General features: G+C 42.9%; 1 long non-coding RNA gene across 1 annotated transcript; it reads right to left on the bottom strand.

The window, feature by feature from the left end:
* Positions 1-135: 135 nt before the first annotated feature.
* LOC121677775 lies at positions 136-26,023 on the bottom strand. The gene is made up of 3 exons (XR_006021092.1): positions 26,013-26,023; positions 17,710-17,718; positions 136-203 (listed from the first exon to the last, which is right to left on the bottom strand). It is a non-coding gene; the product is annotated as an uncharacterized LOC121677775 (long non-coding RNA).
* Between the last annotated feature and the right edge of the window lie 939 nt (positions 26,024-26,962).

The raw sequence follows: 26,962 nt of genomic DNA, 5'->3' as shown, positions 1-26,962 counted from the left end.
ATGAAGAAGGGATTGAGGGGGTGGGTGGGGTCATGAGTGATGGTCTGTGCTCTGTTCTTGGTGAGTTTACTGTTGAGGTCTGATAGATTAGGGGTGGGGAGGCCTATTGCTTTGGCTGCGGTATGAGTGATGCATGTGAGTCTGTTTCTGTTGGCAGCAGTTAGCATGTTGAAAAAGCAGGGAAGGCAGTAGAGGAGGATTGGCTGGACTATGCTTTTGTACAGAAGGAGCAGGTGACAGGGGGCAACAGAAAGTGATCTGAGTGATGGCATAGAGTCTCTGTTGACTGTGTTTTTGTATGTCAGTGGTGTGTTGCTCAAAGCTGAGTTTATTGTCCAGGGTGAGTCCAAGGTATTTGAAACAGTCCACTATTTCTACGGTGTCGTTGTTGATGCAGGTGGGGTTGTGGATTGTGTCAGATGGTGTTCTGGTGTTGGTGATTAGAAGTTCCTTGGTTTTACTGATGTTAAGCTGTAGTTGTCAGTGCACCATTGTGTGAGGTGGGAAATGGAGTCTGCAGATATGGAGTTATTGTCATTGAGAAGTGCAAGTACAGCAGTCATCAGAGTATTTGAAATATGTGGTGATGGGTGTGGGACTGACGCAGTCATTGGTGTAGAGGGTGAAGAGGAAGGGGCTTAGGACACACCCCTGCGGGGCGCCGGTGTTAATTGTGGTGAGTGGTGATGTAACTGTACTTATCTTGACGGCTTGTGGTCTGTCACTGAGGAAGTTGTGGATCCAGTGGATGAGGGTCAGGGGGACGTGCAGGTGGTGGAGTTTGTTGATCATCAGGTGGCGTTGGATGGTGTTGAAGGCAGAACTGAAGTCAATGAAGAGTAATCTGGCGAAGTTTGTAGTTGTTTCAAGATGTTGGAGGAGGGAGTGGAGGAGACATGCCATCCTCCGTCCCTCTCCTGGCCTTGTAGGCAAACTGGTGGCTGTCCAGCTGTGGGCTGACAACTGGGAGGAGGGTTCTGAGGATCAGTTTTTCCAGGCATTTCATGATTATTGAGGTGAGTGCAACTGGTTGAGTTAGGAGGGGCGGGGGGCGGAGTTTCTTGGGTATTGGTATGATAGTAGATGTTTTCCACAGCACTGGTACAGTAGCGGTTTTGTATGACTCGGCAAACAGCGAATAGATGATGGGGGAGAGCTCAGCTGCGCAGTCCCTCAGCACCCGGGCAAGGATGCCATCTGGCCCCAGGGCTTTTCCAGGCTTGCATCTGAACTATTAGTTATGAGAATTTTCATTCTGATCTGAGAAAAGCACCAAAGCGACTGAGAAAAACTGTAATTGGTCTTTGGTACATCTGCTTTACAATCCTAGTTCCCTGGGATAGTGTTGGAAAAAAGATAGATAGAAAGATAAAAGTTCACATTGTCTGACAAAAATAAAATAGGAAAGATACGACTCAAATCATCTTTGTTTCTGGTATTGTTTTGGCACACAAGAGCAGATGTGGCAAAAGATTGACTGTTGCAAGGACTACAATAACAAGTATTATTATTATTATTATTATTATTATTATTATTATTATTATTATTGTAAAAGACTTGCAGAGAAGAGAAATGTGTCCCTCCCTCTGCTTAGGATGTGTCACAGATAAACTGAAAAAATAAAACTGTCATTTTACTGTGCAAATATCTCTGTGGAGGCCATTTTTAAAAGTGTTGACAGATATTTTTCCTCTGCTACCTACAAGCGGTTTGCTTTTGCAGATAGAGATCTCCGAGAGACATTTACATGGAAAGGTAGGAGTGATTCCAGGGATCTGAATGTCATTGGAAGGGCAGCTTCCAACACACACACACATCAGAAGATATCCAAGTAGGTGTAGGTTGAGCCAGAGGGCTGACGACTCTCAACTTGAAAAAGTTTTCTACCGCTGATTACACTGACGCACAACTTTTAGGCTGTCTTCATATGATGACTGATACCTGTAAAAGTTGACTTTTCACTTTAACAAGTTATCTTGTCACTTCCACTGAGTCTGGCTTGAGTCTAATGCATAATAACACCTCAACTTGTTGTCTATCTTACTGCAGAAAAAAATAGGGTTGGCATTTGCATATACAGGAAAACAAAGTTGCTGTGATTGATAGAGTGGGAGTGAATAATTTAGAAAATCTGTGTAGATACTTGTATCTGTGTTTCTGTTAACTCTTTGTATTGTTGACAAATTGACATTTGACCATCCAACAGTTACAATGGAATATATTTTCACTCTATTTGTATGCTTTACTCATATTTGCAATCCATCCACACATTTATGGCACAATATTCAGTTCAGAACTGATACTTTTGTAAACTTCTTTCCCTTTGAGATTAAGCCCTATTTTACAGCTGCATAATCTGCCATGGGCCTTTGTAAAATAACATTGTGCAATGTAGTTCTGAATGGCATTAGATTTGGCCTTGGAGTGGTATTCTTCCTCCTCCTAACTTATTTGGGAGATTAGTTAAAAAAGGAAAGTAACAAAGGCACTCTGTTTCGAAAAGATGTGAAAAAAGCCTTTAAGCCTTAAAGGAGTACCGTCACACCGGTGTGACGGGAATGTTGAGAAATGAACATTCTAAAGAATATCTGGGTTCATTGAATTCAACATAGAATTTTAGAACCTTCAATTGTTGCGGAACTTAGAATGTTCAAAAACCTACACCTTTAAGGGTTACAGTTTTTTCTGAATGCTTAAACACATTTTTTGTAACTATGGCTTTTTTTGCAAAACTCTACACACAAATGGCAAAACCACTCACTGAGTTTGCAAAACTAAAAGCACAAACACTGCTTTGCACTCAGTTTGCAATTTTGTAACACACACTTTGCACAACTGTAGGCACAATGGCTATTATTTACACTATTTTGCCAACTCTCTGGCACACTTTCTCATGTGAAAACTGTTTTAGATAATTAGTTCACTTTGCAATCAGCCTAAGCACTATAAATAAGCCACAGGTAATGTACAATGGGTACGATGGAGTGAGCAGGAAGAGTGAGAAGAGAAAAAAACAGACAAAAAAACAGTCTACATGTGGGGATATTGTCATGTCAGGCCTGGATACGTCATTCCAGAATATATTTTCCCCGGTGCCTTGGACTAGGACATTGCATGTGATGTAGACAGAATTTTGAGAGAGACGACCCGATGTAGACTGATTTGTTTTGTCTCAGTGAAATGCTATTTTGTGTTTTGACTTGGAAAAACACACTTGTGTTTGTTTTGATGTGTGTAAATAAACACTAATACTTGAAGTTGGGATCCCTGTATGTTTACAGAACTATGACAAAAGTATGACCTCAAACTGACATAGTCTACCTTGTGCACAGAGAAAGCAAAAGCCAGATGTGTTGTTTATTCATACCATCAGTGTGTTGTTGGCACATTGTGTGCTTACTATTGTGATGGCTTGTGTTTACTGTTAGATACGAAAACACCATTTTTACGAAGGTGTGAAGAGTTAAGCAAGGTGTGTTAGCTTTTGCAAGAGAACTACAATGTTTTGCTGATTGGGTGAGAGGTTTTGCCATTTGTGTGTAGAGTTTTGCAAAAAAAGCCATAGTTACAAAAAATGTGCTTAAGCAATCAGAAAAAACTGTAATTAAACATGGCAACTGGTTAACAGTGCATGGACCTACAAGCAAGGTTCAACCTTCCATTTGTGTCACAGGTCATATGATCAACAAGGAGATCAAACACTTAGTTACCCACAAACATCCATTACAGTTTTTTCTGATTGCTTAAGCACATTTTTTGTAACTATGGCTTTTTTTGCTAAACTCTACACACAAATGGCAAAACCTCTCACCCAATCAGCAAAACATTGTAGTTCTCTTGCAAAAGCTAACACACCTTGCTTAACTCTTCACACCTTCGTAAAAATGGTGTTTTCGTATCTAACAGTAAACACAAGCCATCACAATAGTAAGCACACAATGTGCCAACAACACACTGATGGTATGAATAAACAACACATCTGGCTTTTGCTTTCTCTGTGCACAAGGTAGACTATGTCAGTTTGAGGTCATACTTTTGTCATAGTTCTGTAAACATACAGGGATCCCAACTTCAAGTATTACTGTAGTGTTTATTTACACACATCAAAACAAACACAAGTGTGTTTTTCCAAGTCAAAACACAAAATAGCATTTCACTGAGACAAAACAAATCAGTCTACATCGGGTCGTCTCTCTCAAAATTCTGTCTACATCACATGCAATGTCCTAGTCCAAGGCACCGGGAAAAATATATTCTGGAATGACGTATCCAGGCCTGACATGGCAATATCCCCACATTTAGACTGTTTTTTTGTCTGTTTTTTTCTCTTCTCACTCTTCCTGCTCACTCCATCGTACCCATTGTACATTACCTGTGGCTTATTTATAGTGCTTAGGCTGATTGCAAAGTGAACTAATTATCTAAAACAGTTTTCACATGAGAAAGTGTGCCAGAGAGTTGGCAAAATAGTGTAAATAACAGCCATTGTGCCTACAGTTGTGCAAAGTGTGTGTTACAAAATTGCAAACTGAGTGCAAAGCAGTGTTTGTGCTTTTAGTTTTGCGAACTCAGTGAGTGGTTTTGCCATTTGTGTGTAGAGTTTTGCAAAAAAAGCCATAGTTACAAAAAATGTGTTTAAGCATTCAGAAAAAACTGTAATACCAAATACAACATACCACAGTCTAAAGGACACAGATCATGTCCAAGCATACTGGAAAAGTTGCTGTTTTAACATATGGCATATACAATTCACAAAAAAGGAGTTTATAACAGTTCCATTTGTTTGGATGTCTCTAAAAGTATATATATATATATAAAAAAAAATGTTTTACAATTTTTTATACCAATTTCCTGACTTACCAAGGTCAACACAATTGTCCCTTGTTTGAATTGTGTATTGTTGTCTTTTCCATGTTGAAGAATGACTATGCTGTTTGACTTTTGTGTGACATTTTTTATTTGATTTAATTTTTTTATATACATTAATGAAACAGGATATTGTGGATTACTGCTTGAAAGTTCATAAGTATCCTGATTACCTTAAATAAGCTGAATGTAAGTTTTTATTTATTTATTTATTTTTACAGTTTTTTTTGATTGCTTAAGCACATTTTTTGTAACTATGGCTTTTTTGCAAAACTCTACACACAAATGGCAAAACCTCTCACCCAATCAGCAAAACATTGTAGTTCTCTTGCAAAAGCTAACACACCTTGCTTAACTCTTCACACCTTCGTAAAAATGGTGTTTTCGTATCTAACAGTAAACACAAGCCATCACAATAGTAAGCACACAATGTGCCAACAACACACTGATGGTATGAATAAAAAACACATCTGGCTTTTGCTTTCTCTGTGCACAAGGTAGACTATGTCAGTTTGAGGTCATACTTTTGTCATAGTTCTGTAAACATACAGGGATCCCAACTTCAAGTATTAGTGTTTATTTACACACATCAAAACAAACACAAGTGTGTTTTTCCAAGTCAAAACACAAAATATAATTTCACTGAGACAAAACAAATCAGTCTACATCGGGTCGTCTCTCTCAAAATTCTGTCTACATCACATGCAATGTCCTAGTCCAAGGCACCGGGAAAAATATATTCTGGAATGACGTATCCAGGCCTGACATGACAATATCCCCACATGTAGACTGTTTTTTGTCTGTTTTTTTCTCTTCTCACTCTTCCTGCTCACTCCATCGTACCCATTTTACATTACCTGTGGCTTATTTATAGTGCTTAGGCTGATTGCAAAGTGAACTAATTATCTAAAACAGTTTTCACATGAGAAAGTGTGCCAGAGAGTTGGCAAAATAGTGTAAATAATAGCCATTGTGCCTACAGTTGTGCAAAGTGTGTGTTACAAAATTGCAAACTGAGTGCAAAGCAGTGTTTGTGCTTTTAGTTTTGCGAACTCAGTGAGTGGTTTTGCCATTTGTGTGTAGAGTTTTGCAAAAAAAGCCATAGTTACAAAAAATGTGTTTAAGCATTCAGAAAAAACTGTAAACACTTACATTTTGTTCATACAAGTTTCTAGGGGTGCCAATAATTGTCACGTGTTTTTGTTAACAAATGTTCATTTCTTCATGAGGATTTGGCTTTTTTTGTTCTCTGCCATACAGAACATTTCAAAACTTTCCTCCTGAAAATTTCAAATATTCGCTTGGCACACAATAACATTTTTCCAATGGAGGCAAATTAATCATTTTTTATTTCAACCTGCAGCAAAATCTCCTTTTTTTATCGCTGTTCATAATATCTCCCCCTCTGACTTACTTTCTTTTTTTGTTACAAGTTTGTACCCACCATTTTAAGATGTCTTTTTCTTTATTAGTGGAAGCTGCAACAGTGTGGCTAACGCAAGAGGCCCTTTTGGATGTGCAGTTAGTCATATTTGATTTAAAGACGCTGGTGCCCCCATGGTATGATCCATCACCCAGCCTGTCTCTCTGTCTACATCTCCCCGACTCTTTGCTGTGCCCCACACTCTCAATTGCTGAAGCCCCTGCAAATAGCTTTGGCAATACATTGGGATCACTGGAGAGCAATTGGCCAACAATTCCCTCCAATTTCATGTGATCGGAGCTTATTCCTCTAGCGTCTCGGCAGTGCTCCATGTTTAACAGGCAATTATAGCCGCTGGTTTCCAGGGGTCTGCCAGGGAGAGGCGACAGCTATGCATCTCTCTTTTTGTTCAATGCCATTTCATTCAGTGAATGTAGGGGAGGGGGGAGTCCCGCGGTTGATTTACAATATGGCATTATTGTGCAAATTGCATTTCTGATGAAGCCAAGAATTACGGCTATTTTTCCGCCAGTGTGTGCCGGATCCGCGCAAGGCAGGCACTGACTTCCATTCTCACGGCACACAAAGCCAAATTTGTATGAAAGGCCAATGACACATAGGAGGGGAAATTCATCACGTTTTAAAAAGTTAAATGTCAGCCAAATTTTTGCTGATTTGTGAAAGACCTGAGGAGCATTTTAAACGAGCCCCCTCCTCACCAGCATTAGAGCCCATGATTCTTCTAGGGTGGTAGGAATGAGCAGGGGAGAGAAAGCCAAACCTTTGAAAAGCAAGTGTCAGAAAGACTATGCACCTGCGTTTAACGAAAGCCTTTTTACTTTTAAACTAGAATGATTTTCGGACAATTACCGTCAGCAGAACCACATAGTAGTTTGTTCATACAGTAGGTCGAATCAGGACTTGATCAGAACTGCATCGGTTTTAGATTCAACTGTTGAACAATAGAACATGAAGTGAGTGGTTTGGAGCTAGCAGACGCAAGACACATTCCTGAATAAATAAAATGTGCTCTGTTTTTTTCTCTATTGATATGATGTAAGGGCCTCCAGCAATGCCCACTGGAAACCTCAAATGGTTAGGATGTTTGCTTACAGAAAAGTGAAACTTTGACAACTTCATCACACTAATAAATATCAATTTATCTCATAATATATCTGCATACATATTAAAAATAAATGTGCAGTACGAGTGAGTAAGAATTATTAATCATTCAACACTTTTGGTTTCACACTGTTACACTGCACAGGGCTCAACTCCAATATAGACCCCTTCGCAACGGTGGTGAAAACATAAACATTCGGGTGGGCGTGACGTCACTGGAGGCAGAAACAATCGTTTGGATAGTGAGGCGGCTATTTGAATAGTACTAGTGAGGCGGCTAAAATCAGACAGTAATCTAAAATCTTTGCTAAAATGTGTAACAATATAACACAATACGTACATACACTCAGTGTACGTGATCGGGAGGATTATTTGAAAAAACTAAGGCTACATTATCAGATGGGACCATCCTGACAGACCCAATACCGTCAGTGATTGGAAAGACAGGTTTGCCATCAGTTGAATGGCCAGACATTATTGAAAAACCGAGTGTCTACAGTAAGGAGAAGCTGAGGGTGTATAAATCATTGAATGCATATAACTATCTCCTAAATGGTCATGTCCAAGACTTACAATAGGCCTACAGTGACGTGGTGAGTTTTGTGTTTGCCGAACCGACATTTTACCGAGCCAGCGCCCGCCCATGTCACAAGGCAAAGATGTATTGCAAACGTGCTAATTACCAACCATTTCGTTTGAAAATTCTAAAACAACAATGTTTTTTAATACTTCAAAATAACATTTGATAAATGAACCTCTCTCTCTCTCTCTCTCTCTCTCTCTCTCTCTCTCCTCGTTTCTGATGCAGTCTTCTCTGTCAGGTGTCAGTCAGGTATGACAGAGAAAAGAGTCTGGGACACCGTTCAGCAGCAAGGCAATGCAGAAAGTAAAACCTCCCTCATTTGTTGACCCATGCGTCAGCTGAATTTTAAAAAGTCTGGGCCTCTGTTAGCAAAAGGAAGACTTTGTTGCCATAGAAACAGACTCATCACATGATTGCAGTTCCTGGGCTGTCACTAAGGATTCTTCTCTCGGTAAAAGACTTGCTGGTGACAGTTCTTTATGAGTCCTGCAGAATAACAATTGTCAGTTGAGCATTTTAAACTGTAAATCTCTGTTGTGCTGTTGTTGTTTTTGCCTCCCCACGGCATAGATTACTTTTCCCAAAAACGAAGACTCCCTCATCTGTCAGAGCTGCTTTTCCCCAGTGTAATGTTTGTAGGTTAGCTGATACCATGACTGGCTGTCAACATTGCATTTATAGTGAACAAGACATGCCATGTGTTGAGTGTTACTGCAGGCTACCAATCTGTTTGTTTTGATAGGAATTTGAGTGTGTGGGAGTGCGTGTCGACATGGTTTTCAGAAAAAAAAATATTTGCGGTAAGCAACAAGTTGCTGTACACCAATACATGTTTTTTTTTTTTTTTTTGTTCTGCTGCAATGTACTGTTTGCTATTTAGTAATGCAATTATGGTACAACAATGGGTGCCAGAAAAGACAGTAATTACATGTATATACAACACTTAAAATCAAACTCCCACTCTAACCCTCCCTCACAATGTAATTTAAAGCTGAGGACTTTTGCAAGGAAGTTTTGCATACCTGTCAAAAGATTCCCCCCTCCAAACACATACACACACACACACACACACACACATGAAAGGATTGTTTGCATATCTGTCTAAAGATTCCCACCTCCACTCTCTCACTCCCTCACACACACACACACACACACACACACACAGACAGACACACACTAGCACAAACTTAGCCCTTGTTTTATTTTCTTGCCAACACCATCCTGCGCAGCGCAGCACAGCACAGCACAGCACAGCACAGCACATGTGTGCATGGCATCGTTTCCTCTGATTGCTTATGCTGCTCACCCACGCTGTATTGCTTAGCATAAATTACCTAGCCACCATAACAGCCCTATCCATCTGAATGTGTTTTTATGTTGTGATAGGCAGGACCCTCCTCCTCTCGTGGAGGGGCTGTGCTTCACACACACACACACACACACACACACACACACACACACACACACACACACACACACACACTGCGGGGGGAAACATAATGACACCGATACACACTTTGCAATCACGGCTCCTGCACCCACAGAGATCTGCCGCGGCCGCAAGCAGAGGGAGGTCTGAGAGCTGCGGACACTAGAGCAGCAGATAGGCTACGCGGGGGACTGAGAGCTGCGGACACTAGAGCAGCAGATAGGCTACGCGGGGGACTGAGAGCTGCGGACACTAGAGCAGCAGATAGGCCGCGCGGGGGACACTAGAGCAGCAGATAGGCTACGCGGGGGACACTAGAGCAGCAGCAGCAGATAGGCTACGCGGGGGACACTAGAGCAGCAGATAGGCTACGCGGGGGACTGAGAGCTGCGGACACTAGAGCAGCAGATACGCGGGGGACTGGCTGTCAGACGCGGTCAATCCTCAGGACCATTTTTTTGGGGGGGGGGGCTTTCAGATGAAGCAACTGATATTGTGTTAAAGCAAAGGTGATGGGCTAATGGTTGTGTGCATGCGTGTGTGTGTGTGTTTATGTGTGTGTGTGTGTGTGTGCATTTGTGTGTCTGTGTGTGTGTGCGTTTGTGTGCATGTGTGTGTGTGTGTCTGTCTGTCTGTCTGTCAGCATAAGTCTGTGCCTCTGTTTTTTTAAATAAACCATTACAGATCCCCGCGCTCTTGCTGAATCTCATCACCTGCCCTGCCCTGTGCAGAGGAACTGTGCCCAGCTTGCCTAACAGAGCTACACATTTAGCTTAACTCCTCCACACATCCAGTACCTCCACACACCTAGATTTCATGAAACAGCAGGGAAGTTTTCTTTCCCCATATGCTGATAGTCCAAGACGAATATATACATCCTCAAATCCCATTTGCTTAATTGCTTTTAATACCAGGTGTGAATATTTGTCTCTCCCCGAGGGCCAGTGTCAGCATGGAGGTCCTGGTTGACATGATGAGTGAGCCGTAGCACTTAGCTGGCTCTGAGGACAACAACTGTTGCATAAACAGCATGGAGTTGAGTGGGGAGATAATACAGATGGATTATGGGCATGGGGGGGGTAGGATGAATAGCATGAGACACCTTAGAACGGCTCCACTCCCTCTGCAGCACCCTCACACACACACACACACATAGACACACACACACACACACACACACACACACACACACACACACACACACATAGACACACACACACACACACGCACATGCATAGACACACACACACACACATGCAAAGACACACACACGCACATGCATAGACACACACACACACACATGCATAGACACACACACACACACACACACATACACATGCATAGACACACACACACACACACACACATGCATAGACACAGACACATAGACACACACACACAGACACACAGTATGCTCACTAGCATACAGACACTCATCAGAATCAGAATCAGCTTTATTGGCCAGGTTTGCGTGTACACACAAGGAGTTTGACTCTGGTGCTCTTTGGTCTCAAGTACACAATAATAATAATTTTACATAAGAGTAAAAACAGAAAGGACAGTAAGACATATGCAAAAATACTGTTAAAAATATACAATATACAATACAATAAAATATACAAAAAATATATACACAATAACAATGAAGAGAGGGAAGTAATCGTGTCCAAGCACACACACACACTCCTTCACCACTTGAGTGAGTATAGTGGAGAGGAACCGCCTGACTTTTATTCCAAATTCATCCATTACTTTAGAATTTAGCACTAATCAGAACTGGACTGAGGCACCTTTGATAGCTCTCAGGCTCTGCAGCAGCTTTGCATGCCACGTTTAATTTGCATGGTTTCCCCACACCAGCACTCTCTCTATCTCTCTCTCTCTCTCCCCCTCTCTCTCTCTCTATCTCTCTCTTCCTCCCTCTCTCTCCCTCCCTCTCTCTCTCTCTTACTCTCTCTCTCCCCCCTCTCTCTATCTCTCTATCTTTCTTACTCTCTCTCTCTCTCTTACTCTCTCGCTCTCTCTCTCTATCTCTCTCTCCCACTCTCCCTCCCTCTCTCTCTCCCTCCCCTCTCTCTCTCTCCCCCCTCCCTCTCTCTCTCTCTATCTTTCTTACTCTCTCTCTCTCTCTCTTACTCTCTCGCTCTCTCTCTCTCTCTCTCTCTTACTCTCTATGCTCCAAATAAAGCCGACTCACAAAGTTGTCCCACCTCCCTTAGGGAAAAAAAAACTCCCCTCCTCTCCCTGGGCAGTCATATGAGTGCTCTAAGGCAGAGAACATTTAATACAGTTCAGGGCTGGGTCACCCACTCACAGTCATTCACATTGGCAGGAGGATGTTTGAGGCTTTCTCCACTGGCTGCCTAAGTGGCCTTTGAGCATTGTTTGACCAGTGTCCTGCGTACACACAGCCTTAGCGGCTAGTTGGGATCACCAAAACAGACCGGCTTGCCACCGGAAAAGTGGCCCCTGGATGTCGCATTCATAATCCTCTGGCTTTTTATTTTTTTATTTTTGCCAGAGGCACAACAACAGATAGGATTTAGGGCTATATTGCTTTGTTTAATGGCGGATGACACGACTGCTTTAATCCACAAGGCCAGACCAGCAGGTGGCTGGGAAAGGACAATAATCTTGGGTCTTATCCGTGGTTAAAACCTGCATCCTTCTCCAGCCGCCTCCACCCCTCACCCCTGTCTCTCTCTCTCTCTCTCTCTCTCTCACTCTCTCCTCTTTTCTCTCTCTCTCTCTCTCATCTCTTCTCTCTCACTCTCTCCTCTCTTCTCTCTCTCCTCTCTTCTCTCTTCTCTCTCTCCTCCCTTCTCTCTTCTCTCTCACTCTCTCCTCTCTTCTCTCTCTCCTCTCTTCTCTCTTCTCTCTCTCCTCCCTTCTCTCTTCTCTCTCTCTCTCATTCTCATTCAGGAGGGACTTACTGCCACAGGCAGGGGTAAGTGGGCAGCCTAACTGGCACTGGGCAGAGAGAGTTTTATCAACACACTGCTGGGCTGCAGCGAAGGGCAGCTTGAGCCGCTGCTCAAGGCGTCTAATTCTTGCACCACCGACGCATATTTCCTCATCCTCATGGTGAGGGTTTCACCAGCTGTAACTGACAGGGAAAGTGGCTAAATGCCCAATAAGACTGCAGGTGTTATCGACAAGACAGATATGCTGCGCACACCAGTGACTGAGAAACAGTCCACCTGCACCAAAACACATGCTCCAGTGGGTCAGGAAGGGCTACTGCTGGAAACTCTCAGCTGTATGGAGGTGGTTTGTCTGTAAGTGTTTGTTTTAGTTTGTCCAGATTGGCCAGTTTCACAACCGACTTTCCACCTGTTGATTCCCAGCGTTGGGGAAGAGGTTACACAAGGCCAGTTCAGTTTTACTGTGAATACATTTTAAAACATTCTACATTAATATCTGTCAAATAAATGCTCAAACATTTAAAGATGACTAACTTAAAATAACTTGAAATAGAAATAAAGCACACAAAATTAAATATATGTAAATGCAATAAAAAATCAATCTTAGATGAAGTTGATTGGATCATAGACCTTTTAGTAATGAGTGACCCAAACTTTGGCAATAGACTTGCCAGGCTAGCTTCTCCCTTTGATTGGATTTTTCCAAGCCTCTTAGAGAAGTTCCCCAACACATGTGCTCTTGCATGACTGATGAGATTATCAACTTCTTTTCTGACTCGTAATGTACATTTGTACGTTTTGCCATCAACCATTTCTTATTTGAGTGCTTTGTTGTCATTTTGCTCAAATTGTCTGTAATAGGCCATTTCACGTGGATAAATAGGACTGACGTCAGTCTGAGGTGGGAGTGCCAGCACTGGGCACAACACAGCTACACAGAGAGGAGAGTGGGGGGGGGGTTGTGTGTGTGTGTGTGTGTGTGTGTGTGTGTGTGTGTGTGTGTGTGTGTGTGTGTGTGTGAGAGGGAGAGAAAGAGAGAGAGGGACAGAGAAAGAGTGACTATGAGAGAGGGGGATAAGAGAGCAAAAAAGAGAGAGAGAGGGAAAAGAAAGGGTGGAGAGAGGGAGAGAAAAAGAGAGAGGGAGCACGAGATCAAGGCCAAGGCTAATCTGCTCCCAACGCTCCGTAGCAAACAGACCTCCATAAGCTTAGTGTCACAACCCCACAATGTTTTGGCAAATCCGCCTGAATCTCAAGGCCATTCACTGTGGTGGGCAAGAGCAGGCTCTGGAACGTGTCCAAGCCAGATCCTCTGCTAACCAGCGGTCAGACTAGGCCTGGCGGCAGCGGTTCTGAGGGCTCGCCTGGTTCCAACCCCATTTCAAATGAATAGATGAATTTAGACTAAAAATAAGATGGGTTCTCTTTTCCCAATCACAGTTCAATGATGAGTGTGTAGGTGTATGTGTGTGTGTGTGTGTGTGTGTGTGTGTGTGTGTGTGAGAGAGACAGAGGTAGAAAGAGTGTATGTGTGTGTATATGTATCTATGTCTCTGAGCATGTGTGTGTGTGTGTGTGCGTGCGTGTGTGTGTGTGTGTGTGTGTGTGTGTGAGAGAGAGACAGAAATAGAAAGAGTGTATGTGTGTGTATATGTATCTATGTCTCTGAGCATGTGTGTGTGTGTGTGCGTGTGTGTGTGTGTGTGTGTGTGTGTGCGTGTGTGAGAGAGAGAGACAGAGATATAAAGAGTGCATGTGTGTGTATATGTATCTATGTCTCTGAGCATGTGTGTGTGTGTGTGTGCGTGCGTGTGTGTGTGTATGTGTGTGTGTGCGTGCGTGCGTGCGTGTGTGCGTGCGTGCGTGCGTGCGCGCGTGCGTGCGAGCGTGCGTGCGTGCGTGCGTGCGTGTGTGTGTGTGTGTTTGTGTGTGTGTGTGTGTGTGTGTGTGTGTGAGGGCACAATCTGTTCTGGAGTTAGAACAGATATTAAACCGCACAATTTCAATTCTCACTGTGAAAGCAGTTGTTAAAAAAACTGTAGTCTAGTTGAACATGAATAAGAAACACTGTGTTGAAATGATGGAATGGACATCATTTCTAAAAGGCCAAAACAAATGTTTGTGCGCTGAGGTTGCAGCGATAAAGAGAGGTGCTGAGTTGTATGTGTGTGTGTGTGTGTGTGTGTGTGTGTGTGTGTGTGTGTGTGTGTGTCTGTGTGTGTCTGTGTGTGTGTGTGTGTGTGTGTGTGGCTGTGTGTGTCTGTGTGTGTGTGTGTGTGTGTGTCTATGTCATCAGTGATCTAGGCAGCATGCTGGGTATCCTGTGTTCCTCCGTGCTGCAATCTGGAGTCCCAGAAGTAGATGGGGGTTGTGGGGGGGGGGGGATGGTGGGGGACAAGGAGGGAGCGTAACTCAAACCGAGGTTTTGACAGATCATTTTTCAGACCTATGAAAGGCAGTACTCCGGGAGGAGCAGAGGAGCAGGGATATCGGATGGACCAGTGTCACCAGAGAGACTCGCAGAGAGCCAGACAGGGCCAGGACAGGGCTCCCCCCCTCCCCCCACCCGCCCCACCCGCCCCGCGCCCCTTACTGAGTCTGGAGCATTGGAGCATCCCTTCCCCCCTTTTACCGTTCCATCAGCAAACCACAGAGGCTCATGTGATACCTGCAGTCTGAGACTGAAGATACCACTTTATAGTATTTCTGAAGGGGGGTGGGGGTGGGATGCACTTTCGATCGATAGATGGCCTTTGCAGGGGTCTACGTCAGTTTTTCCCCCTTTGTGAATACGTATAAATGTAGGTACATGCTGGTTAGGTCTGAATCAGAAGAAGATGCTGAAATGTCCAATCTCTTTTTTTTCTGCTTATGCCGTGGGTTGGGGACATTTTTTGATGTGTAACACATTTCTGCTCTGCCTGTGAAATCTATCTGTTTAACCTTGAAAGCGAAAGCTGCCTAATCCATCATGTATCGATTATAATGACACAATTTTCCACACAATTACGGCCCTTAGAGCAATTCTGAGAGATTTACACCGCACAGCCCCGCATGGTTGTTTCTGTCATTTACATATAGCAATGAACTTAACCCTTCGGCCCTGCTCAGTCTATTCATTATCTGGGATCGATGCAGTCCAGCCCAGCCCTGACTCGCAGATTGATCAGTCTGTCTGACTCCAAAGCTCTCTTTACCAGACACCAGTGTTATGGACGCCTGTGAACTACTATCCTCTCAGAGGTTATTAGCTTTGTTTATTACTCCACCTGTCCATAACAAAACAGCACCGTTTGTTTGTAAAAGCGTATCTACACATACAGTGTTATGCCATGGTCAGGATCTGAAATGCTAGGCTAATATGCAGTGCATGCATCCTCAGGAGAACAAGCTCCCTCTGGAACTGGAGTCTGAAACAGCCATCAATCAGAATCTGAATTGGTTCTGGTGCCACAAATTCCACAGTAGATCACACAGACTACTGGTAGTAGCAGGAAAAGCAGGAAAATGGTTTGCAGTTGGCAGCTAGTGAGGTGGGAGTTGAGTGAGTGATGAACTTGGTTCAACCTCCAGATTGCAAAGTGATGCTCCTCAATGTCAGTTCAATGTATTTTAGGAATTTGTCAAGGAGTATGACCAAAGCAATAAGTTTATTTCTATGGGCTTGACATTTCTTTCTGCTGTACAAAATGATAGTATGCCTACTTCACATCACTTAGCAACAAGCTGGGACTCTGTTTAAACTAATTGACTATGATGAGTTTATAACAAGTTAATTACTCTAGTTGTGATTTTATTACAAATGATTATGGACGGCACTTTGTTATTTTCTCTGTGGTTCCTGGCTGAGCTGAGGCCTGGGTTTTCTCAGTCTCTGTTTCACGGTCACCATTAGAGTCTCTATCCCCCGTATCCCCCCCCCCGGGCCACGTCTCAGAACATCAGGATGAGTCTGACACCGGTTGGCCAGAGACTACACTGACAGCAAGATGTATGGCTCAGGGGATATACGTGTTTCAGTGTGTCACGCCCAAATCTAGGCAAGCTGATTAACTGACTCCTGTAACTCCTGTAGCTGGTGGGACAGCCGATGACAAATAACTTCCTGGGGAGTCTTGGCAGTGGTGTGCCATATATTTTGAGAGGGTCACCTTGCTACCACTTGTGCAGTGTGATGAATATGAGAAGGTATCGAGAAAGCATTGTATACAGTAGCGAAGCCAGTGCTCTTTAGCCGTTCCAATTACTCAGCTAAACAAATGCTGTTGGAATGCTTCCCCGCAAAGCTCCAACAGCATACATCTTTGTCTGTGGTCTTTTTTTATTCATTCATTGTTTATTCATGTACTGCATGCTTTTACATAAAGCATCTTAGTCGAGTCCAGTGTGGCCCCTGTATATGTTGTATCACCACAGTATGTGTGTGCACTGGGCATTCATTCTCTGTCCTTGGTGTTGATACCACCTTGATCAACCAGCTCAGATGCAGAATCCTTTTTTTCTTCTTTTTCAGTTTGAACTCCACCAGACTGACACGTTTATCTTTTGAGACTAGATGAGAGCTGAGCGAGCCAACGATCAGCAGTAATTATAGTGAGGTGATGTGACGCCGAGCCCAGATGCCAGCATGACTCAGAGACAAACCGACAGCCTGACCTCATGTAGCCGCTAACACTGCCCAGCACTGCCCGCCACTGCTGCTGCCGCTGCCCGCTGCTTGGGTTTGCCCATCTCCACTGCTCCGGCCGTCTCTTAAGCTGATGGCCCGGGCCTCTTCTCTGTCTGGCTGGTGTGACCACGCTACAAGGCAAGGTGGCTAAACCAGTTCACCTGGGACAGAGAGAGTCAGCCGTTTTGTCTGGGCGTGAGGCCCTTGCTTGCTGACCCCCGAATCTTCCGAAACCCTGACCGAGGATTAAAAGCCAAGACCCTCTCAGCCCTCTCTGCCAGCCAGTAGAAACGGCCAGCACTCATTTGCAGGATTCAGTGATCTACATGACTGCCTCCAGCTGGCAAATCAAAAGTCTCTTCTGTCTGAATTATAAAAGATCTCCGCATCATATCAGGCCAGTGGCATGCTGGGTAAATGAAAGGCTAGCGGTGTGATGCTGTGCCGTTTCCCACAAGTCACTAGTTTTTAGTAGCCTGGGTTTTCCCATGCTGCCTTATGCATGCGATGTTATTCACGCTGCTAGGCAAGCTGGATTCCATGGACTTCGTTTTCACCTCAACGAAGGAACCAATCACAGAACGGAGGGGGGACAGCAAGACGATGACGACGTACAGACGCATTTGATAGACATTTGTAGCGCCCAATTAACGTGTAGTTCCCAGACCTCAATGAGATGAGGTTTTGCGTTACCTAAAATGACTTTCCCGAGGGAGTGAGCACCAGCATAATAGATTCAAAAGAAATGGAAATAAAATACCATAATGATGGCAAAAAATGCACTTATAGGTTCTTATATATTCAGCTTTTTTATGGTGCATGCATCATTTCTCACTTCGGAATGAAGAATAACCCCCTTATATTCCCTTGATGTGTGTGTGTGTGCGTGTGTGTGTGTGTTTTCTTCCCTGGTTTCTGCAAATTGCATGGCTCTTCATTTTAATCCCCTCCACATGGGTCACCTCAGCACACACAGTTAGCAAGAGCTGGTGTTTAATCACGTTGGGCCTGGGGTCTCCTCAGTACGCTGCTTTGCCGTCCGCGCCGTGGGTCAGAGGGGAATAGGTGGGGAATCTGAGTTGGTTTCTGCGGCAGAGTGTGACATGGTGAAAGATGCCGCGTGTCGTGTGTGCCGCTAACAGCTGTCTCTCCCCGAGCGACCACCGCACCCCTACGCTCCGCTGAGCTTAAGTGAACAGATGGATCGCACTCTCGCTGCTGGTATCCTGCAAACGACCATACCAAATGCAAAGTTTGAGATGATTCAACGGCACACAATATATATTTTTTCTTTGTTTGTTATTTGTTGTTGTCATTGTCTGTTTATGCTTTCAATGTTTCAAGCAGACGTACAGTGAGGGATATTTTGATTTCTAAAAGCAGTTAGAGATGCAGTAACTGAAAAAAAACACCTGTGCCTCAGTTTCTATGAGTCAGCTGGTGCTTGTCGTGTTGCCAGTGTTTCACAACACAAGTCAGAATCACGTTTTAGATTTAGATGCAGAAATGGAAATGTGGAATTGAAACTTGGCTTTCAATCACCCCAGAAATGTCTTCTTGTGCCTGCGTAATCATTCTATCTTCTCCCTATTCAAATTATATTTTGTGCTAAAAAAAGGGCTTTGGAGCCTGGAGCAGATGGCCTCATAGAATCCAGTTATAAAATGGTGAGAGACTGCACTTGTAGCAGAGTTAGCCCCAAAAAATAGGTCTGTCACCTCATCTCTCATTTCAAGTACTCTTCACACAACCATGCCTTGCTAGACACCAGTGTGCTCGTGAGTTGTGCACCCTCCATTATGATTCAAATGATCTCATCCAACAGTCTCTCTTTGTCTGACTATTTACATGTGTAGGTAGAGAGGGGGAATTTATTCTGCTCACATCAAGGGTGATTGGCAAACTGCTCCTACTTTGTATTGTAACAGCGATCTCCTCTCACGCCACTTTTCTTCTATTAATTCCAGCACAGTTCAAACACAGCCCCCATAACTCCATGCCTCAATCACTTAGATATTTTATTATTATTAGAATAGATATTTTATCTATTCTATCTAAATAATTATGTCTAAATATTCATAACCTGTGGAGGAGCCACAGCCCTTTACTTCAAATCAGGAGTTTTTTGTTTTTTTTTCACCCCACTCTCTGGTATTCTCTGTATCTCAGCCTCAACCTTGACCCAGCGCTTATACATGCAGAGGAGGAATGCAAAATCTCATTCTAAGAACCCGGATGACCTTTGACCTCTAGCTACGAAGGAACACAAGCTCTTAGCTGGTCTTTGACCCGCCTCTCTGGCAGCCTTCCCACCAGCACCGTTCATTTCATTACTGTCTGTCTTACTCCATCTGGGAGCTGCGTGTCCTCCAACAATAGGGGATCTGTTCGGCGTGGGCAGGCAGACGGGTGGCCCACTCCAGCGTACGCAATTACCTCCTAAAAACCCACCGAGTTGAGTGATGAAACTTGCGCCATCGCAGCTCCAGTGGCCAGACGAAGATGTTCATTAGTGTGTTTATTGGGAGAGAGCTTCCAGAGAGAGTGTGGGCTGCATGCTGTTGATTAATGTTATGACGAATACATGTTATCAGAACAGCATGATCCGAGTTTTGATCTTTGCTGCCAACATACAAAAACGAGCCAGTTTTTTCCTATAATTTTCGTTCCCCATTCTCAGTATGGCACATACTTGTAAAAAAAAAAACATGGACTTTGCATTCTGCAGTCGTGGCAGATGAGAGTGGAAATGCATTTACCTTTTAATCATGCAGTTAAATGTTGCTCTCTATCTCTGTCCACAGAAACACAGTCAATCATTGCATTACTGCAAAATCTCACTCAACGACGAATACTAATGTGTCTTTAATAGTGCTTCTCCGTCCACTGAGAGTGGAAGGAAGGTGTTTGGGTGTAGCAGAGAGCCTTGTGCATCTCCAGACCGAACTGAACGAGACAGCCGTGCCCGACCCGGTTCCTTTGTGTTGTGTTCCAGAACACACACACACACACACACACACACACACACCAGTAGATGCAGTCATTGCCCTCTCTGTCTGTCTGATTATGCAGTAGCAAATCAATGGCCTTACTCCCACAGACCCAATGGAGGGGCCGGTGACAAAGCGATCGGGTTTCACGTGCGGGGGAGAGAGGGACCCTCAGACCACAAGCCCAGCTCTTTTCTTCTGCTGTCACAGGCTTCCATTTCCAATTTCCAATCCTTTTGTCTCTCCCCCCTCAGATATGTGATTTAAAAGGGCCTCATGCTGCACCAGCCTCCAGAGTGCCCTCTGGACGGCTGGCTCCAAAAAATAAGGATAGGAACACAGACACCAGCTTTTCTCTTTTACTTTCTCTCTCTCTCTCTCTCTCTCTCTACCCCTGTGTCTCTGTCTTTCTTTTGCTCTCTTTCCCCCTTGTCTCTCTACCTTTCTCTCTCGGTCTCTTTCCCTCTCTGTCTCTTTCCCTCTCTGTCTCTTTCCCTCTGTCTCTTTCCCTCTCTGTCTCTTTCCCTCTGTCTCTTTCCCGCTCTCACTTTCTGTCAGCCAAGCACGTAATGTTCAGTGAAACACTGTTAGCAAGCTTTCGGTAGCGGGCTCTTGTTGTGCAGATGTGCGGGTAAATGGATTGCAGGGAGATTCTGTCACATTTTCTAAATGGAGGACCCCTTTAGCAAACTGTGCTCTCAGACGCATACAAATTGTCCAGAGAAAATAATGGCCATGGTTTCACCAGTGAGTTTCCAAGTCCACTTTCTAAAGAAACACCTTAACTGATTTATAATTAAAAGGATTAAAGGAATACAATATACCAGTAATCAGATTGTTGTACCCAAGAATCAAATAATTGGACCCACAATTATTTCTATGTGCTATTAGGCTTCTCTTGTGTAATCACTGTGTAGCACGTCCCAATTAACTAATTTAACTGTCCAGATAGCTCAGTCATTTATACAGTAAATATAACCAGCTGTATGCTTGTTGCTCCGCACATGAAAAATAGTGCTTGAGGTAAAATGCTAATTGCATTTCATCTGCTTTGGCCCCATAATCTCATCTAAAAACAAGGATGAGCATGTTTTTTTTTTGTTGTTTTTAATTTGTCTTTATGGTATTAGTATGAATAGCAAAAATAAAGTGATTTTAATCGTCACTAAAACGATGTAGCACAGTGCCATGTTGGTCCTGATGTGTGGATGCAACAAGGTCTGATGAGTGGCAGGTTACAGCAAAGAGACGTTATTTACGAGCAGAGGCCATCAGACTCACGAGCCCCTCCGCTAGGCCAGGGGGAAGGAGTCGGCACCAGAGTACATAAACTGATTTATCCTTTATTGAATTTGCTGGCATGAGGACCTTGGCTGAGAAGGAAGAGAACATGGTGGTGGAGGAGAGAGATTGCTTTTGGTGACAGATGCAATTCCACCTCAGCCAGACTTTGCTGGGCACCTCGTGATGAGTGAATTAGAAGAACATGCGATTAGAGTTTAAAGAAGAAGGAGAAGAAGAAAAAAAAAAGTCACTGAATTCTCACAGAAGCAGTCGAATCGGAGTCAGTTCTCTTGATCAGATGAGTTTGAACTGAAAAATGTTGAGTAATCACACTCTGAGGCATGAACTTGCCTTCCCAGAGTCAGCAGACAAAACTAAACACTTCTGACAGCATGCCGACTCTTTTCTTTCTTAAGAGAGTAAGAACCATTATCTGAATATATTATATTCCTGTATTATCATCAGGTTATCGTGGAGCTCTTGTAGAGTATTTTTGTACAGCAGGCCAGATGCTTCATTATTCAGGTCTGCTCTGCTGCAGTGATTCAATGATGACACGAGCTCACCATGGTCTCTAACTATTATATCAGGTTAAATTTAATCACTCTTGTACTGTGTATGTTAAGACTCTGCAATGAGTGTTGAACTCAAGAAGAGGGCAAGTTAAAAATGGTCAGTGCCTTCCATGTGATTCTGCAGAGTTGAGACCGATACAGCAGCGTGCATATCATAAAGACCCCCGCAGAAAGGTCAGCAATGATTCAGACTTAGAAAGAGAGATGGGAGACAGAGCAGAATGGGCAAAGCAGTACTATATTGGCACTTCAGAAGAATTTACAAAAATAATTTGTCTCATAAACAAATCAAAATGTTTTTTTCTTTTTTTTTTATCGCTGCTGCTGTTGTTTTGATGCCCCAGAACAGATCTTTGACTTAGACCCCATGGTTTACATAGACATCCGCTCTCTGTACTGGATGGTAGCTAATTGGTTGAATTGGGATTCAGATGTATTAGGTGCTTGACACAGCCCTTTATTTAGCCTAATGAGGGGGCTATGTGAAGTTGAAAATTAACGAGATCATAATCACATGGTTCGGTCTCCACTTCATTTGGGTGGTGCTGTAATTTTATTACCTGCCTAAGTAGATTACCTCAGTCGGACTTTATGGCATGAAAGTCCCTTCTCTGAACTCCGAGAGGCTTATCTGTGTGGCCTACAGTGGCATTTTACTGGTTTTTATATAATTTCATGTTGCTCATAATTCTCAAATTGTCTCTTTATGAAATACTTCGGCTAAGCTGGAAGGATATCCTTTCACTTGTCATTTCAATAGATGCTCTTGTACTCTTCAAGGCTCCACAATCAGTAAACCAAAAATTGTAGAGGCGGCTGCTGTTTACAAGCTAATCAGAAAAAAAGAGAGATGGACCTGTTGAGATGCTGCCTGCCTGTTATTGTGAGTTGTCACAGAATTTGTTTACGGCATCTTTAAAGGTTTCACCTCTCAGCTGCGGTCTTATGCACACACCCACACTCAGATGGATGCAGGGAGACAGCTCGACATTTGTTGTAGTGACAAAGAGAGAGTGAGAGAAAGGGGGAAAGAGAGAGAGAGAAAGAAAGACAGAGTAAAAAAAACCCTCTGTTTGGCAGCGGTTGTGACTATGCACTCTACTCATCCTCACAAAGATATGTCACTTGCCAATGGCAGTGACAGAGGCATCTGTTGAGCAACTCCCGGTGATTGATGTAGCGTTAATTTGATGAGTAACATTCTGGTTTCTCAGCCCCTGGTCCTGTTGCTAAGAAGAGAGGCCTGCATCATCCAGAGCTCCGTGGAGGGGGCGCCACGTCGGGGCTGCCTGGTGTGGACTGGTGAGGCACAGGCTCAAGTGTGACTGATTTAAAGCGGATTTACGTGTCGCATCGCAGCCTCTTCCACACTCTGTTTTTTTGTATGCGTATAGTCTTCCACAACTAGATACTCACAGGTCATAACGGTCACATAAAACACTGAAAAAAACGTAAATAACAGTAAAAAAACCAGTAAAATATATACAACACTATTGCAGGCAAATATTAACTATAACCATGACTGGATGATCCACATATTGACCACATAAATATGCTTTCAGTACAGATAGCTTTTTTTATTTCAAAGAAAGCAAGTCATTTTATTCTCTCTGATACATCTGATTTCATATTCCTTGATGAGTTTTTCTTTTGCATATTCATCAAAGTTAAGTCGGGTAGAGCTAAGTCAAGTTATGCCAAAATTTAAGAGAGAAGACTAGAAGTCAGGGGAGAAAGAGAGAGAGAGAAAAAACAGAGCGAGAGAGAGAGAGAGAGAGAGAAGTGTCAAGCTCTCATGAATTCTGCAGGCAAACTCCTCTCCAAAAAGAGAAAGAGTAGGAGTCTAATCTTGTTGGACATGGTCCACTGAAAGTCCTCCCATGTTGCGGGCCTCCATGCCTGCCGAGGATTTCAGCATTTTCCTGCAGCTCCGTATCGGTCTGGAAATGCTGGCGCCACTATTCACTCCAGTGTCGTGAGTCAGAGATACTCACGCCATCTGTCAGTGGAAGTACCTTGAGAGATGCTCTAATATGTCTAATATTAGCGTTATTTTTTTCTCTCTTTTTTTCACTTTTTTTTTTTTCACCCGTTGCACATCCCTTTGGAAGCAATATCCTGGGGGAGACCATCTGGCCTCACAATTTTGGATCTGGTCACACACTGCGGGTGTGGGGGGGGGGGAGGGGGGGTGGCACGTGTGTGTGTGTGTGTGGGGGGGGGGGGGGGTGCAGCAGTTATGCAGGCCGTTTCAAAATGTCTAAATGGTGCTTTGAGCAGAATTTTTAAAATTATACAGAAAAAACAGCCTGGTATTCTTGTATAGCGCAATATCTTACTAACATAATAAAGGCATTCACAGTGTGATGCACAGATCTTTATTAAAATGGTCACAAAGATATTAAGTAGAAATAGAGAAGATATGCTATCCTGTTAGAAAAAGATAAATGGTTTTGCGCATTGCCTTTGTTCTCCTGTGGGAAGCAAAGCTTTCTACATTCATTTGCAGGGCACAAAGGGTGACCTCCTTAATGACCACAGGACATGATTTGGGCAGGACAGCAACCACACACATACACATACACACACACACACACACACACACACACACACACACACACACACACACACACACACACACACACCTACACACGCACACATACAGACACTTACACACACACAAAGACACACAATGGACACTAAATGCCTTGTTTGTCCTTATGTTTAAGTTGTTTCTATATCAGTTACAGTGCAGTATACTGTAATATGCGACAGCACAAAGCAACACTCCCTTTATCTATCACAGAGGGCAAGTATCTGTTAACACCCAGGAAGGAATGTGTGCATTTATGTTTATGCTTTTTGCTTGCCAGGGATCTTTCACCAAAAGATGAAGTCAGCATTCTGGGCTCAATAATGTCATAGCATTATGAATGTGTGTGTACTGCAACCTAAAGCAGATTTCGCTTTCCCCTTGTTTTGTCTCTGCAGTCAACAGTCTGCGGAGGCCAAAGTAGCGTCCAAGCAAATCTCTTAAATTCACTCCCTACTAGGCTATAATTTGTTCCGCCATTTAAGTGAGGCATGTGTACAATTTGGTCATGGAAAAAGAATCTCACATCTGCGTCTTCGAGTGCTGAAAGGTCACCTCCAAACCCCCATGGAGGCAGACGCATCACTAAAATCAATCATCATCTTTAATGTCCATCAGGGCTCGGGGAGAATGGGACCCATTTCCTCCTAAACATGGGAAATAGCTCAAATGACCTAATTTAGCGGATTATTATACTTATACATTTATGTAATAAAAACAGTGCCTGGAAGGGCCTGGAAGATTTGCACAAAAAAAAATTGTCTCATTGCGTTGTCATATTTCTAGACAGACCTTCTGAAACATATATTGTACACCCTTTTTCGAATTAGGAATATCTAATTAATTCAATAGAGATTAAATGTATTATTTTTATTTGTTTCTTTTTTCGTAGGATGTTATAAGGGCTAATTCCATGGTCATGTCTCTATTATTATTATTATTATTTATTTAAAGAGGAATGCCTCTTGAGATGTGGCATCTCATTTTCGAGAGGGTCCTCGATAGGACTGGACAAAGACAAAGGTACAAGGACAAGATACTACAGTACAGTACAATACAACATACACATTCACTCACATACAGCCCCCTTCCCAGCTCCCATTCCCTAAAAATACATACATATACACATATATACAACAAGCATACATCTTCATATCCACATATATACATACAGAGACACATATATGCATGCGCACAGTACATACATACACATATACGAAAATATAGACACGTACGCTCACATATCTATAACAGAGCATATTGACAGATCAAAGACACACAAAAAAGCATTAATGAAAACAATTACAACGGTTATTTGCTTTCAGATATGTGAACAAAGATGTCTTGAAGCGACTCAAAGATGTAATTGATCTTAAGGCCCCAGGCAGGCTATTCCAGTCAAAGGGAGCCTTGTATTTAAATGAACGCTTGCCGCTTTCTTTGGAGATATGTGGTACTGTAAGTGATAGATATTCGGTGTGCCTCAAAATATAGTTTGTTTGGTAAGGTATTAAATGTTGTTGCAGGTAGAGTGGATAACTAAGATGTATGCACTTAAAAATAAGCTGGAACCAATGAAACTGTCTCCTGGCGTTGGGTGACAGAATATTCAATGAATCATACGGGATACAGTGATGCGTCCTGTATGAACATTTCAATACAAATCTGCAAATACTATTAAAGACAACAGTCAAAGGCTTAAGACAAGTCTCAGTGGAGTTCTGATATACTACATCAGCATAGTCTATAACTGGAAATAATAATTGCTTCACAATTCTCAACCTGATCTGCTGTGTAAAACAATTATTGAAACGATACAGCATCCTTATATTACAATTCAGCTTTCTTATAGTATGATTGATGTGGGTTTTATAGGAGAGTTGAGAATCAAGCCAAAAGCCCTAGTATTTAAATTCATCTACTCTGCCAAGAGCGGTGCCATCTAAAAAGTTAATTGACAAATGTGTTTGTTTAACAGTAGATCTTGTTGGGAAAAGCATACAGTATGATTTCTTTTTATTCAACAGGAGGTCATTACATTGGAACCATTTTTGAATAATATCAAAGTCTGTCTGAAGAGTGTTCTGTATCTTAGAAATATTAGAGTTGGAATTATAGATCACTGTGTCATCAGCATATAAGTGAATAGAACAGTCCGAGCAAGCTTGTGGAAGGTCATTGATAAAGACTGAAAATAGGAGAGGCCCTAACGAGGATCCTTGAGGGACACCCTTTTCCATAATGGCAAAGGAGGATAGACTACCCTGAAAAAGGACACACTGTTGCCGAAAATGTAAATAAGAGCTAAACCAAAGAAGAGCTTGCTTAGAGAGCCCAATAGCATGAAGTTTGTCTAAAAGCATGTAGTGATTAACAAGATCAAAAGCTTTGGTTAAGTCTATAAAAATCGCTCCAGTAGACATATTATCATCGAGGGATGATGATACATCATTGGTGAACTTTAATAAGGCAGTTGTGGTGGAAAATTTAGGTCTGAAACCTGT

This window comes from Alosa sapidissima, chromosome 12, assembly GCF_018492685.1.
Source record: "Alosa sapidissima isolate fAloSap1 chromosome 12, fAloSap1.pri, whole genome shotgun sequence".
In the NCBI taxonomy this organism is placed as follows: domain Eukaryota; kingdom Metazoa; phylum Chordata; class Actinopteri; order Clupeiformes; family Clupeidae; genus Alosa; species Alosa sapidissima.
This window is presented reverse-complemented; position numbering and strand designations above follow the sequence as displayed.